The 13,744-nt window shown below is 36.7% G+C and overlaps 3 non-coding genes across 3 annotated transcripts; all 3 read right to left on the bottom strand.

Moving 5' to 3' along the window:
- Positions 1–5,792: 5,792 nt before the first annotated feature.
- TRNAI-AAU (transfer RNA isoleucine (anticodon AAU)) lies at positions 5,793–5,866 on the bottom strand. Its single transcript has one exon. It is a non-coding gene; the product is annotated as a tRNA-Ile (tRNA).
- Positions 5,867–9,405: 3,539 nt separating this feature from the next.
- TRNAI-AAU (transfer RNA isoleucine (anticodon AAU)) lies at positions 9,406–9,479 on the bottom strand. Its single transcript has one exon. It is a non-coding gene; the product is annotated as a tRNA-Ile (tRNA).
- Positions 9,480–12,118: 2,639 nt separating this feature from the next.
- On the bottom strand, positions 12,119–12,192 carry TRNAI-AAU (transfer RNA isoleucine (anticodon AAU)). Its single transcript has one exon. It is a non-coding gene; the product is annotated as a tRNA-Ile (tRNA).
- Between the last annotated feature and the right edge of the window lie 1,552 nt (positions 12,193–13,744).

Genomic DNA, 13,744 nt, shown 5'->3' with positions numbered 1-13,744 from the left:
ATTTGGAGTAAGGGAGGAATTTTTCCCCTAATGACAACATTGGAATGCACTCCAAGACAGTTTTTGCCTTCCTCTGGATCAACACGGCAGGTTTATAGGTTGAATTTGATGGACATTTTTTCAATATTATCAACTATTCAACTCTGTAACAAGCATGTAACAAAAGTGAGCTTCCATGGCCCGTATGGGGATCGAACCCGTGACCTTGGCGTTATTAGCACCACGCTCTAACCAACTGAGCTAACCGGCCACTTTTACACCAAAGATTCACGTCACGTCAGTAGAAAATACATGCAAACGTGTATTCATATTGATATCCTATTAACCTGAATAATAAAATAAACTTGCAATATTTACTACTCAAAAAGCATTGGACAAATTGCTTTTGTGTTTTCCATTCCACCCCACAAAGAGTTTTATTTCAGTACATTATATGGTACATTAAATGCTGCCATTAAAAACAAGAACTTGTCTCGCTAAAAACAAGCCCTTATATGACTATGAGGACGGAAAAATAATAAAGTTATGACTATCGGAATACAAAGAGGCAAAATCAAGATATTATTTTTGTCCTTAAGGTTGAAATTGGACCTCTAAGATGATTTCATGCAACAAACTCTGCATTTCTATAAATCACCGGTTGGACCATACATGGAATATTGTGTACAGTTTTGAGCACCTGTGTATGAAAAGGACATTGCTGAACTAGAATGCGTGCAAAGAAGGGAAAGCAAGGTAATTAAAGGACCTCATCACAGACGGGGATTCTTTACTGTAAGAGCAGTTCGACGATTGAACTCTCTGCCACATTGAAAAGTGTTTTTTTGAAAAATATAAAATGTCATCATATTTGTACCAGATTCTGGAGATGGAACTTTGATCCAGGAATTTATTCTAATAGCCATATTTGGAGTAAGGGAGGAATTTTTCCCCTAATGACAACATTGGAATGCACTCCAAGACAGTTTTTGCCTTTCTCTGGATCAACACGGCAGGTTTATAGGTTGAATTTGATGGACCTTTTTTCAATATTATCAACTATTCAACTCTGTAACAAGCATGTAACAAAAGTGAGCTTCCATGGCCCGTACGGGGATCAAACCCGTGACCTTGGCTTAATTAGCACCACGCTCTAACCAACTGAGCTAACCAGCCACTTTTACACCAAAGATTCTCGTCACGTCAGTAGAAAATACATGCAAACGTGTATTCATATTGATATCCTATTAACCTGAATAATAAAATAAACTTGCAATTTTTACTACTCAAAAAGCATTGGACAAATTGCTTTTGTGTTTTCCATTCCACCCCACAAAGAGTTTTATTTCAGTACATTATATGGTACATTAAATGCTGCCATTAAAAACAAGAACTTGTCTCGCTAAAAACAAGCCCTTATATGACTATGAGGACGGAAAAATAATAAAGTTATGACTATCGGAATACAAAGAGGCAAAATCAAGATATTATTTTTGTCCTTAAGGTTGAAATTGGACCTCTAAGATGATTTCATGCAACAAACTCTGCATTTCTATAAATCACCGGTTAGACCATACATGGAATATTGTGTACAGTTTTGAGCACCTGTGTATGAGAAGGACATTGCTGAACTAGAATGCGTGCAAAGAAGGGAAAGCAAGGTAATTAAAGGACCTCATCACAGACGGGGATTCTTTACTGTAAGAGCAGTTCGACGATTGAACTCTCTGCCACATTGAAAAGTGTTTTTTTGAAAAATATAAAATGTCATCATATTTGTACCAGATTCTGGAGATGGAACTTTGATCCAGGAATTTATTCTAATAGCCATATTTGGAGTAAGGGAGGAATTTTTCCCCTAATGACAACATTGGAATGCATTCCAAGACAGTTTTTGCCTTCCTCTGGATCAACACGGCAGGTTTATAGGTTGAATTTGATGGACCTTTTTTCAATATTATCAACTATTCAACTCTGTAACAAGCATGTAAACAAAAGTGAGCTTTCATGGCCCGTATGGGGATCGAACCCGTGACCTTGGCGTTATTAGCACCACGCCCTAACCAACTGAGCTAACCGGCCACTTTTACACCAAAGATTCACGTCACGTCAGTAGAAAATACATGCAAACGTGTATTCATATTGATATCCTATTAACCTGAATAATAAAATAAACTTGCAATTTTTACTACTCAAAAAGCATTGGACAAATTGCTTTTGTGTTTTCCATTCCACCCCAAAAAGAGTTTTATTTCAGTACATTATATAGTACATTAAATGCTGCCATTAAAAACAAGAACTTGTCTCGCTAAAAACAAGCCCTTATATGACTATGAGGACGGAAAAATAATAAAGTTATGACTATCGGAATACAAAGAGGCAAAATCAAGATATTATTTTTGTCCTTAAGGTTGAAATTGGACCTCTAAGATGATTTCATGCAACAAACTCTGCATTTCTATAAATCACCGGTTAGACCATACATGGAATATTGTGTACAGTTTTGAGCACCTGTGTATGAGAAGGACATTGCTGAACTAGAATGCGTGCAAAGAAGGGAAAGCAAGGTAATTAAAGGACCTCATCACAGACGGGGATTCTTTACTGTAAGAGCAGTTCGACGATTGAACTCTCTGCCACATTGAAAAGTGTTTTTTTGAAAAATATAAAATGTCATCATATTTGTACCAGATTCTGGAGATGGAACTTTGATCCAGGAATTTATTCTAATAGCCATATTTGGAGTAAGGGAGGAATTTTTCCCCTAATGACAACATTGGAATGCATTCCAAGACAGTTTTTGCCTTCCTCTGGATCAACACGGCAGGTTTATAGGTTGAATTTGATGGACCTTTTTTCAATATTATCAACTATTCAACTCTGTAACAAGCATGTAAACAAAAGTGAGCTTTCATGGCCCGTATGGGGATCGAACCCGTGACCTTGGCGTTATTAGCACCACGCCCTAACCAACTGAGCTAACCGGCCACTTTTACACCAAAGATTCACGTCACGTCAGTAGAAAATACATGCAAACGTGTATTCATATTGATATCCTATTAACCTGAATAATAAAATAAACTTGCAATTTTTACTACTCAAAAAGCATTGGACAAATTGCTTTTGTGTTTTCCATTCCACCCCAAAAAGAGTTTTATTTCAGTACATTATATAGTACATTAAATGCTGCCATTAAAAACAAGAACTTGTCTCGCTAAAAACAAGCCCTTATATGACTATGAGGACGGAAAAATAATAAAGTTATGACTATCGGAATACAAAGAGGCAAAATCAAGATATTATTTTTGTCCTTAAGGTTGAAATTGGACCTCTAACATGATTTCATGCAACAAACTCTGCATTTCTATAAATCACCGGTTAGACCATACATGGAATATTGTGTACAGTTTTGAGCACCTGTGTATGAGAAGGACATTGCTGAACTAGAATGCGTGCAAAGAAGGGAAAGCAAGGTAATTAAAGGACCTCATCACAGACGGGGATTCTTTACTGTAAGAGCAGTTCGACGATTGAACTCTCTGCCACATTGAAAAGTGTTTTTTTGAAAAATATAAAATGTCATCATATTTGTACCAGATTCTGGAGATGGAACTTTGATCCAGGAATTTATTCTAATAGCCATATTTGGAGTAAGGGAGGAATTTTTCCCCTAATGACAACATTGGAATGCACTCCAAGACAGTTTTTGCCTTCCTCTGGATCAACACGGCCACATTGAAAAGTGTTTTTTTGAAAAATATAAAATTTCATCATATTTGTACCAGATTCTGGAGATGGAACTTTGATCCAGGAATTTATTCTAATAGCCATATTTGGAGTAAGGGAGGAATTTTTCCCCTAATGACAACATTGGAATGCACTCCAAGACAGTTTTTGCCTTCCTCTGGATCAACACTGCAGGTTTATAGGTTGAATTTGATGGACCTTTTTTCAATATTATCAACTATTCAACTCTGTAACAAGCATGTAACAAAAGTGAGCTTCCATGGCCCGTACGGGGATCGAACCCCTGACCTTGGCGTTATTAGCACCACGCTCTAACCAACTGAGCTAACCGGCCACTTTTACACCAAAGTTTCACGTCACGTCAGTAGAAAATACATGCAAACGTGTATTCATATTGATATCCTATTAACCTGAATAATAAAATAAACTTGCAATTTTTACTACTCAAAAAGCATTGGACAAATTGCTTTTGTGTTTTCCATTCCACCCCACAAAGAGTTTTCTTTCAGTACATTATATGGTACATTAAATGCTGCCATTAAAAACAAGAACTTGTCTCGCTAAAAACAAGCCCTTATATGACTATGAGGACGGAAAAATAATAAAGTTATGACTATCGGAATACAAAGAGGCAAAATCAAGATACTATTTTTGTCCTTAAGGTTGAAATTGGACCTCTAAGATGATTTCATGCAACAAACTCTGCATTTCTATAAATCACCGGTTAGACCATACATGGAATATTGTGTACAGTTTTGAGCACCCGTGTATGAGAAGGACATTGCTGAACTAGAATGCGTGCAAGGTAATTAAAGGACCTCATCACAGACGGGGATTCATTACTGTAAGAGCAGTTCGACGATTGAACTCTCTACCACATTGAAAAGTGTTTTTTTGAATAATATAAAATTTCATCATATTTGGACCAGATTCTGGAGATGGAACTTTGATCCAGGAATTTATTCTAATAGCCATATTTGGAGTAAGGGAGGAATTTTTCCCCTAATGACAACATTGGAATGCACTCCAAGACAGTTTTTGCCTTCCTCTGGATCAACACGGGAGGTTTATAGGTTGAATTTGATGGACCTTTTTTCAATATTATCAACTATTCAACTCTGTAACAAGCATGTAACAAGCATGTAACAAAAGTGAGCTTCCATGGCCCATACGGGGATCGAACCCATGACCTTGGCGTTATTAGCCCCACGCTCGAACCAACTGAGCTAACCGGCCACTTTTACACCAAAGATTCACGTCACGTAAGTAGAAAATACATGCAAACGTGTATTCATATTGATATCCTATTAACCTGAATAATAAAATAAACTTGCAATTTTTACTACTCAAAAAGCATTGGACAAATTGCTTTTGTGTTTTCCATTCCACCACACAAAGAGTTTTCTTCAGTACATTATATGGTACATTAAATGCTGCCATTAAAAACAAGAACTTGTCTCGCTAAAAACAAGCCCTTATATGACTATGAGGACGGAAAAATAATAAAGTTATGACTATCGGAATACAAAGAGGCAAAATCAAGATATTATTTTTGTCCTTAAGGTTGAAATTGGACCTCTAAGATGATTTCATGCAACAAACTCTGCATTTCTATAAATCACCGGTTAGACCATACATGGAATATTGTGTACAAATTTGAGCACCTGTGTATGAGAAGGACATTGCTGAACTAGAATGCGTGCAAAGAAGGGAAAGCAAGGTAATTAAAGGACCTCATCACAGACGGGGATTCTTTACTGTAAGAGCAGTTCGACGATTGAACTCTCTGCCACAATGAAAAGTGTTTTTTTGAAAAATATAAAATTTCATCATATTTGTACCAGATTCTGGAGATGGAACTTTGATCCAGGAATTTATTCTAATAGCCATATTTGGAGTAAGGGAGGAATTTTTCCCCTAATGACAAGATTGGAATGCACTCCAAGACAGTTTTTGCCTTCCTCTGGATCAACACGGCAGGTTTATAGGTTGAATTTGATGGACCTTTTTTCAATATTATCAACTATTCAACTCTGTAACAAGCACGTAACAAAAGTGAGCTTCCATGGCCCGTACGGGGATCGAACCCATGACCTTGGCGTTATTAGCACCACGCTCTAACCAACTGAGCTAACTGGCCACTTTTACACCAAAAATTCACGTCACGTCAGCAGAAAATACATGCAAACGTGTATTCATATTGATATCCTATTAACCTGAATAATAAAATAAACTTGCAATTTTTACTACTCAAAAAGCATTGGACAAATTGCTTTTGTGTTTTCCATTCCACCCCACAAAGAGTTTTCTTTCAGTACATTATAGGGTACATTAAATGCTGCCATTAAAAACAAGAACTTGTCTCGCTAAAAACAAGCCCTTATATGACTATGAGGACGGAAAAATAATAAAGTTATGACTATCGGAATACAAAGAGGCAAAATCAAGATATTATTTTTGTCCTTAAGGTTGAAATTGGACCTCTAAGATGATTTCATGCAACAAACTCTGCATTTCTATAAATCACCGGTTAGACCATACATGGAATATTGTGTACAGTTTTGAGCACCTGTGTATGAGAAGGACATTGCTGAACTAGAATGCGTGCAAAGAAGGGAAAGCAAGGTAATTAAAGGACCTCATCACAGACGGGGATTCTTTACTTTAAGAGCAGTTCGACGATTGAACTCTGCCACATTGAAAAGTGTTTTTTTGAAAAATATAAAATTTCATCATATTTGTACCAGATTCTGGAGATGGAACTTTGATCCAGGAATTTATTCTAATAGCCATATTTGGAGTAAGGGAGGAAATTTTCCCCTAATGACAACATTGGAATGCACTCCAAGACAGTTTTTGCCTTCCTCTGGATCAACACGGCAGGTTTATAGGTTGAATTTGATGGACCTTTTTTCAATATTAGCAACTATTCAACTCTGTAACAAGCACGTAACAAAAGTGAGCTTCCATGGCCCGTACAGGGATCGAACCCATGACCTTGGCGTTATTAGCACCACGCTCTAACCAACTGAGCTAACCGGCCACTTTTACACCAAAAATTCACGTCACGTCAGCAGAAAATACATGCAAACGTGTATTCATATTGATATCCTATTAACCTGAATAATAAAATAAACTTGCAATTTTTACTACTCAAAAAGCATTGGACAAATTGCTTTTGTGTTTTCCATTCCACCCCACAAAGAGTTTTCTTTCAGTACATTATAGGGTACATTAAATGCTGCCATTAAAAACAAGAACTTGTCTCGCTAAAAACAAGCCCTTATATGACTATGAGGACGGAAAAATAATAAAGTTATGACTATCGGAATACAAAGAGGCAAAATCAAGATATTATTTTTGTCCTTAAGGTTGAAATTGGACCTCTAAGATGATTTCATGCAACAAACTCTGCATTTCTATAAATCACCGGTTAGACCATACATGGAATATTGTGTACAGTTTTGAGCACCTGTGTATGAGAAGGACATTGCTGAACTAGAATGCGTGCAAAGAAGGGAAAGCAAGGTAATTAAAGGACCTCATCACAGACGGGGATTCTTTACTGTAAGAGCAGTTCGACGATTGAACTCTGCCACATTGAAAAGTGTTTTTTTGAAAAATATAAAATTTCATCATATTTGTACCAGATTCTGGAGATGGAACTTTGATCCAGGAATTTATTCTAATAGCCATATTTGGAGTAAGGGAGGAATTTTTCCCCTAATGACAACATTGGAATGCACTCCAAGACAGTTTTTGCCTTCCTCTGGATCAACACGGCAGGTTTATAGGTTGAATTTGATGGACCTTTTTCAATATTATCAACTATTCAACTCTGTAACAAGCATGTAACAAAAGTGAGCTTCCATAGCCCGTACGGGGATCGAACCCGTGACCTTGGTGTTATTAGCAACACGCTCTAACCAACTGAGCTAACCGGCCACTTTTACACCAAAGATTCACGTCACGTCAGTAGAAAATACATGCAAACGTGTATTCATATTGATATCCTATTAACCTGAATAATAAAATAAACTTGCAATTTTTACTACTCAAAAAGCATTGGACAAATTGCTTTTGTGTTTTCCATTCCACCCCACAAAGAGTTTTCTTTCAGTACATTATAGGGTACATTAAATGCTGCCATTAAAAACAAGAACTTGTCTCGCTAAAAACAAGCCCTTATATGACTATGAGGACGGAAAAATAATAAAGTTATGACTATCGGAATACAAAGAGGCAAAATCAAGATATTATTTTTGTCCTTAAGGTTGAAATTGGACCTCTAAGATGATTTCATGCAACAAACTCTGCATTTCTATAAATCACCGGTTAGATCATACATGGAATATTGTGTACAGTTTTGAGCACCTGTGTATGAGAAGGACATTGCTGAACTAGAATGCGTGCAAAGAAGGGAAAGCAAGGTAATTAAAGGACCTCATCACAGACGGGGATTCTTTACTGTAAGAGCAGTTCGACGATTGAACTCTGCCACATTGAAAAGTGTTTTTTTGAAAAATATAAAATTTCATCATATTTGTACCAGATTCTGGAGATGGAACTTTGATCCAGGAATTTATTCTAATAGCCATATTTGGAGTAAGGGAGGAATTTTTCCCCTAATGACAACATTGGAATGCACTCCAAGACAGTTTTTGCCTTCCTCTGGATCAACACGGCAGGTTTATAGGTTGAATTTGATGGACCTTTTTTCAATATTATCAACTATTCAACTCTGTAACAAGCATGTAACAAAAGTGAGCTTCCATAGCCCGTACGGGGATCGAACCCGTGACCTTGGTGTTATTAGCAACACGCTCTAACCAACTGAGCTAACCGGCCACTTTTACACCAAAGATTCACGTCACGTCAGTAGAAAATACATGCAAACGTGTATTCATATTGATATCCTATTAACCTGAATAATAAAATAAACTTGCAATTTTTACTACTCAAAAAGCATTGGACAAATTGCTTTTGTGTTTTCCATTCCACCCCACAAAGAGTTTTCTTTCAGTACATTATAGGGTACATTAAATGCTGCCATTAAAAACAAGAACTTGTCTCGCTAAAAACAAGCCCTTATATGACTATGAGGACGGAAAAATAATAAAGTTATGACTATCGGAATACAAAGAGGCAAAATCAAGATATTATTTTTGTCCTTAAGGTTGAAATTGGACCTCTAAGATGATTTCATGCAACAAACTCTGCATTTCTATAAATCACCGGTTAGATCATACATGGAATATTGTGTACAGTTTTGAGCACCTGTGTATGAGAAGGACATTGCTGAACTAGAATGCGTGCAAAGAAGGGAAAGCAAGGTAATTAAAGGACCTCATCACAGACGGGGATTCTTTACTGTAAGAGCAGTTCGACGATTGAACTCTGCCACATTGAAAAGTGTTTTTTTGAAAAATATAAAATTTCATCATATTTGTACCAGATTCTGGAGATGGAACTTTGATCCAGGAATTTATTCTAATAGCCATATTTGGAGTAAGGGAGGAATTTTTCCCCTAATGACAACATTGGAATGCACTCCAAGACAGTTTTTGCCTTCCTCTGGATCAACACGGCAGGTTTATAGGTTGAATTTGATGGACCTTTTTTCAATAATATCAACTATTCAACTCTGTAACAAAAGCATGTAACAAAAGTGAGCTTACATGGCCCGTACGGGGATCGAACCCGTGACCTTGGCGTTATTAGCACCACGCTCTAACCAACTGAGCTAACCGGCCACTTTTACACCAAAGATTCACGTCACGTCAGTAGAAAATACATGCAAACGTGTATTCATATTGATATCCTATTAACCTGAATAATAAAATAAACTTGCAATTTTTACTACTCAAAAAGCATTGGACAAATTGCTTTTGTGTTTTCCATTCCACCCCACAAAGAGTTTTCTTTCAGTACATTATAGGGTACATTAAATGCTGCCATTAAAAACAAGAACTTGTCTCGCTAAAAACAAGCCCTTATATGACTATGAGGACGGAAAAATAATAAAGTTATGACTATCGGAATACAAAGAGGCAAAATCAAGATATTATTTTTGTCCTTAAGGTTGAAATTGGACCTCTAAGATGATTTCATGCAACAAACTCTGCATTTCTATAAATCACCGGTTAGATCATACATGGAATATTGTGTACAGTTTTGAGCACCTGTGTATGAGAAGGACATTGCTGAACTAGAATGCGTGCAAAGAAGGGAAAGCAAGGTAATTAAAGGACCTCATCACAGACGGGGATTCTTTACTGTAAGAGCAGTTCGACGATTGAACTCTGCCACATTGAAAAGTGTTTTTTTGAAAAATATAAAATTTCATCATATTTGTACCAGATTCTGGAGATGGAACTTTGATCCAGGAATTTATTCTAATAGCCATATTTGGAGTAAGGGAGGAATTTTTCCCCTAATGACAACATTGGAATGCACTCCAAGACAGTTTTTGCCTTCCTCTGGATCAACACGGCAGGTTTATAGGTTGAATTTGATGGACCTTTTTTCAATATTATCAACTATTCAACTCTGTAACAAGCATGTAACAAAAGTGAGCTTCCATAGCCCGTACGGGGATCGAACCCGTGACCTTGGTGTTATTAGCAACACGCTCTAACCAACTGAGCTAACCGGCCACTTTTACACCAAAGATTCACGTCACGTCAGTAGAAAATACATGCAAACGTGTATTCATATTGATATCCTATTAACCTGAATAATAAAATAAACTTGCAATTTTTACTACTCAAAAAGCATTGGACAAATTGCTTTTGTGTTTTCCATTCCACCCCACAAAGAGTTTTCTTTCAGTACATTATAGGGTACATTAAATGCTGCCATTAAAAACAAGAACTTGTCTCGCTAAAAACAAGCCCTTATATGACTATGAGGACGGAAAAATAATAAAGTTATGACTATCGGAATACAAAGAGGCAAAATCAAGATATTATTTTTGTCCTTAAGGTTGAAATTGGACCTCTAAGATGATTTCATGCAACAAACTCTGCATTTCTATAAATCACCGGTTAGATCATACATGGAATATTGTGTACAGTTTTGAGCACCTGTGTATGAGAAGGACATTGCTGAACTAGAATGCGTGCAAAGAAGGGAAAGCAAGGTAATTAAAGGACCTCATCACAGACGGGGATTCTTTACTGTAAGAGCAGTTCGACGATTGAACTCTGCCACATTGAAAAGTGTTTTTTTGAAAAATATAAAATTTCATCATATTTGTACCAGATTCTGGAGATGGAACTTTGATCCAGGAATTTATTCTAATAGCCATATTTGGAGTAAGGGAGGAATTTTTCCCCTAATGACAACATTGGAATGCACTCCAAGACAGTTTTTGCCTTCCTCTGGATCAACACGGCAGGTTTATAGGTTGAATTTGATGGACCTTTTTTCAATATTATCAACTATTCAACTCTGTAACAAGCATGTAACAAAAGTGAGCTTCCATAGCCCGTACGGGGATCGAACCCGTGACCTTGGTGTTATTAGCAACACGCTCTAACCAACTGAGCTAACCGGCCACTTTTACACCAAAGATTCACGTCACGTCAGTAGAAAATACATGCAAACGTGTATTCATATTGATATCCTATTAACCTGAATAATAAAATAAACTTGCAATTTTTACTACTCAAAAAGCATTGGACAAATTGCTTTTGTGTTTTCCATTCCACCCCACAAAGAGTTTTCTTTCAGTACATTATAGGGTACATTAAATGCTGCCATTAAAAACAAGAACTTGTCTCGCTAAAAACAAGCCCTTATATGACTATGAGGACGGAAAAATAATAAAGTTATGACTATCGGAATACAAAGAGGCAAAATCAAGATATTATTTTTGTCCTTAAGGTTGAAATTGGACCTCTAAGATGATTTCATGCAACAAACTCTGCATTTCTATAAATCACCGGTTAGATCATACATGGAATATTGTGTACAGTTTTGAGCACCTGTGTATGAGAAGGACGTTGCTGAACTAGAATGCGTGCAAAGAAGGGAAAGCAAGGTAATTAAAGGACCTCATCACAGACGGGGATTGTTTACTGTAAGAGCAGTTCGACGATTGAACTCTCTGCCACATTGAAAAGTGTTTTTTTGAAAAATATAAAATGTCATCATATTTGTACCAGATTCTGGAGATGGAACTTTGATCCAGGAATTTATTCTAATAGCCATATTTGAAGTAAGCGAGGACTTTTTCCCCTAATGACAACATTGGAATGCACTCCAAGACAGTTTTTGCCTTCCTCTGGATCAACACGGCAGGTTTATAGGTTGAATTTGATGGACCTTTTTTCAATAATATCAACTATTCAACTCTGTAACAAAAGCATGTAACAAAAGTGAGCTTACATGGCCCGTACGGGGATCGAACCCGTGACCTTGGCGTTATTAGCACCACGCTCTAACCAACTGAGCTAACCGGCCACTTTTACACCAAAGATTCACGTCACGTCAGTAGAAAATACATGCAAACGTGTATTCATATTGATATCCTATTAACCTGAATAATAAAATAAACTTGCAATTTTTACTACTCAAAAAGCATTGGACAAATTGCTTTTGTGTTTTCCATTCCACCCCACAAAGAGTTTTCTTTCAGTACATTATAGGGTACATTAAATGCTGCCATTAAAAACAAGAACTTGTCTCGCTAAAAACAAGCCCTTATATGACTATGAGGACGGAAAAATAATAAAGTTATGACTATCGGAATACAAAGAGGCAAAATCAAGATATTATTTTTGTCCTTAAGGTTGAAATTGGACCTCTAAGATGATTTCATGCAACAAACTCTGCATTTCTATAAATCACCGGTTAGATCATACATGGAATATTGTGTACAGTTTTGAGCACCTGTGTATGAGAAGGACATTGCTGAACTAGAATGCGTGCAAAGAAGGGAAAGCAAGGTAATTAAAGGACCTCATCACAGACGGGGATTCTTTACTGTAAGAGCAGTTCGACGATTGAACTCTGCCACATTGAAAAGTGTTTTTTTGAAAAATATAAAATTTCATCATATTTGTACCAGATTCTGGAGATGGAACTTTGATCCAGGAATTTATTCTAATAGCCATATTTGGAGTAAGGGAGGAATTTTTCCCCTAATGACAACATTGGAATGCACTCCAAGACAGTTTTTGCCTTCCTCTGGATCAACACGGCAGGTTTATAGGTTGAATTTGATGGACCTTTTTTCAATATTATCAACTATCCAACTCTGTAACAAGCATGTAACAAAAGTGAGCTTCCATGGCCCGTACCCGTGACCTTGGCGTTATTAGCACCACGCTCTAACCAACTGAGCTAACCGGCCACTTTTACACCAAAGATTCACGTCACGTCAGTAGAAAATACATGCAAAACGTGTATTCATATTGATATCCTATTAACCTGAATAATAAAATAAACTTGCAATTTTTACTACTCAAAAAGCATTGGACAAATTGCTTTTGTGTTTTCCATTCCACCCCACAAAGAGTTTTCTTTCAGTACATTATATGGTACATTAAATGCTGCCATTAAAAACAAGAACTTGGCTCGCTAAAAACAAGCCCTTATATGACTATGAGGACGGAAAAATAATAAAGTTATGACTATCGGAATACAAAGAGGCAAAATCAAGATATTATTTTTGTCCTTAAGGTTGAAATTGGACCTCTAAGATGATTTCATGCAACAAACTCTGCATTTCTATAAATCACCGGTTAGACCATACATGGAATATTGTGTACAGTTTTGAGCACCTGTGTATGAGAAGGACATTGCTGAACTAGAATGCGTGCAAAGAAGGGAAAGCAAGGTAATTAAAGGACCTCATCACAGACGGGGATTCTTTACTGTAAGAGCAGTTCGACGATTGAACTCTCTGCCACATTGAAAAGTGTTTTTTTGAAAAATATAAAATTTCATCATATTTGTACCAGATTCTGGAGATGGAACTTTGATCCAGGAATTTATTCTAATAGCCATATTT

The sequence above is a fragment of the Rhinoderma darwinii genome, chromosome 3 (assembly GCF_050947455.1).
Source record: "Rhinoderma darwinii isolate aRhiDar2 chromosome 3, aRhiDar2.hap1, whole genome shotgun sequence".
Lineage (NCBI taxonomy): Eukaryota > Metazoa > Chordata > Amphibia > Anura > Rhinodermatidae > Rhinoderma > Rhinoderma darwinii.
This window is presented reverse-complemented; position numbering and strand designations above follow the sequence as displayed.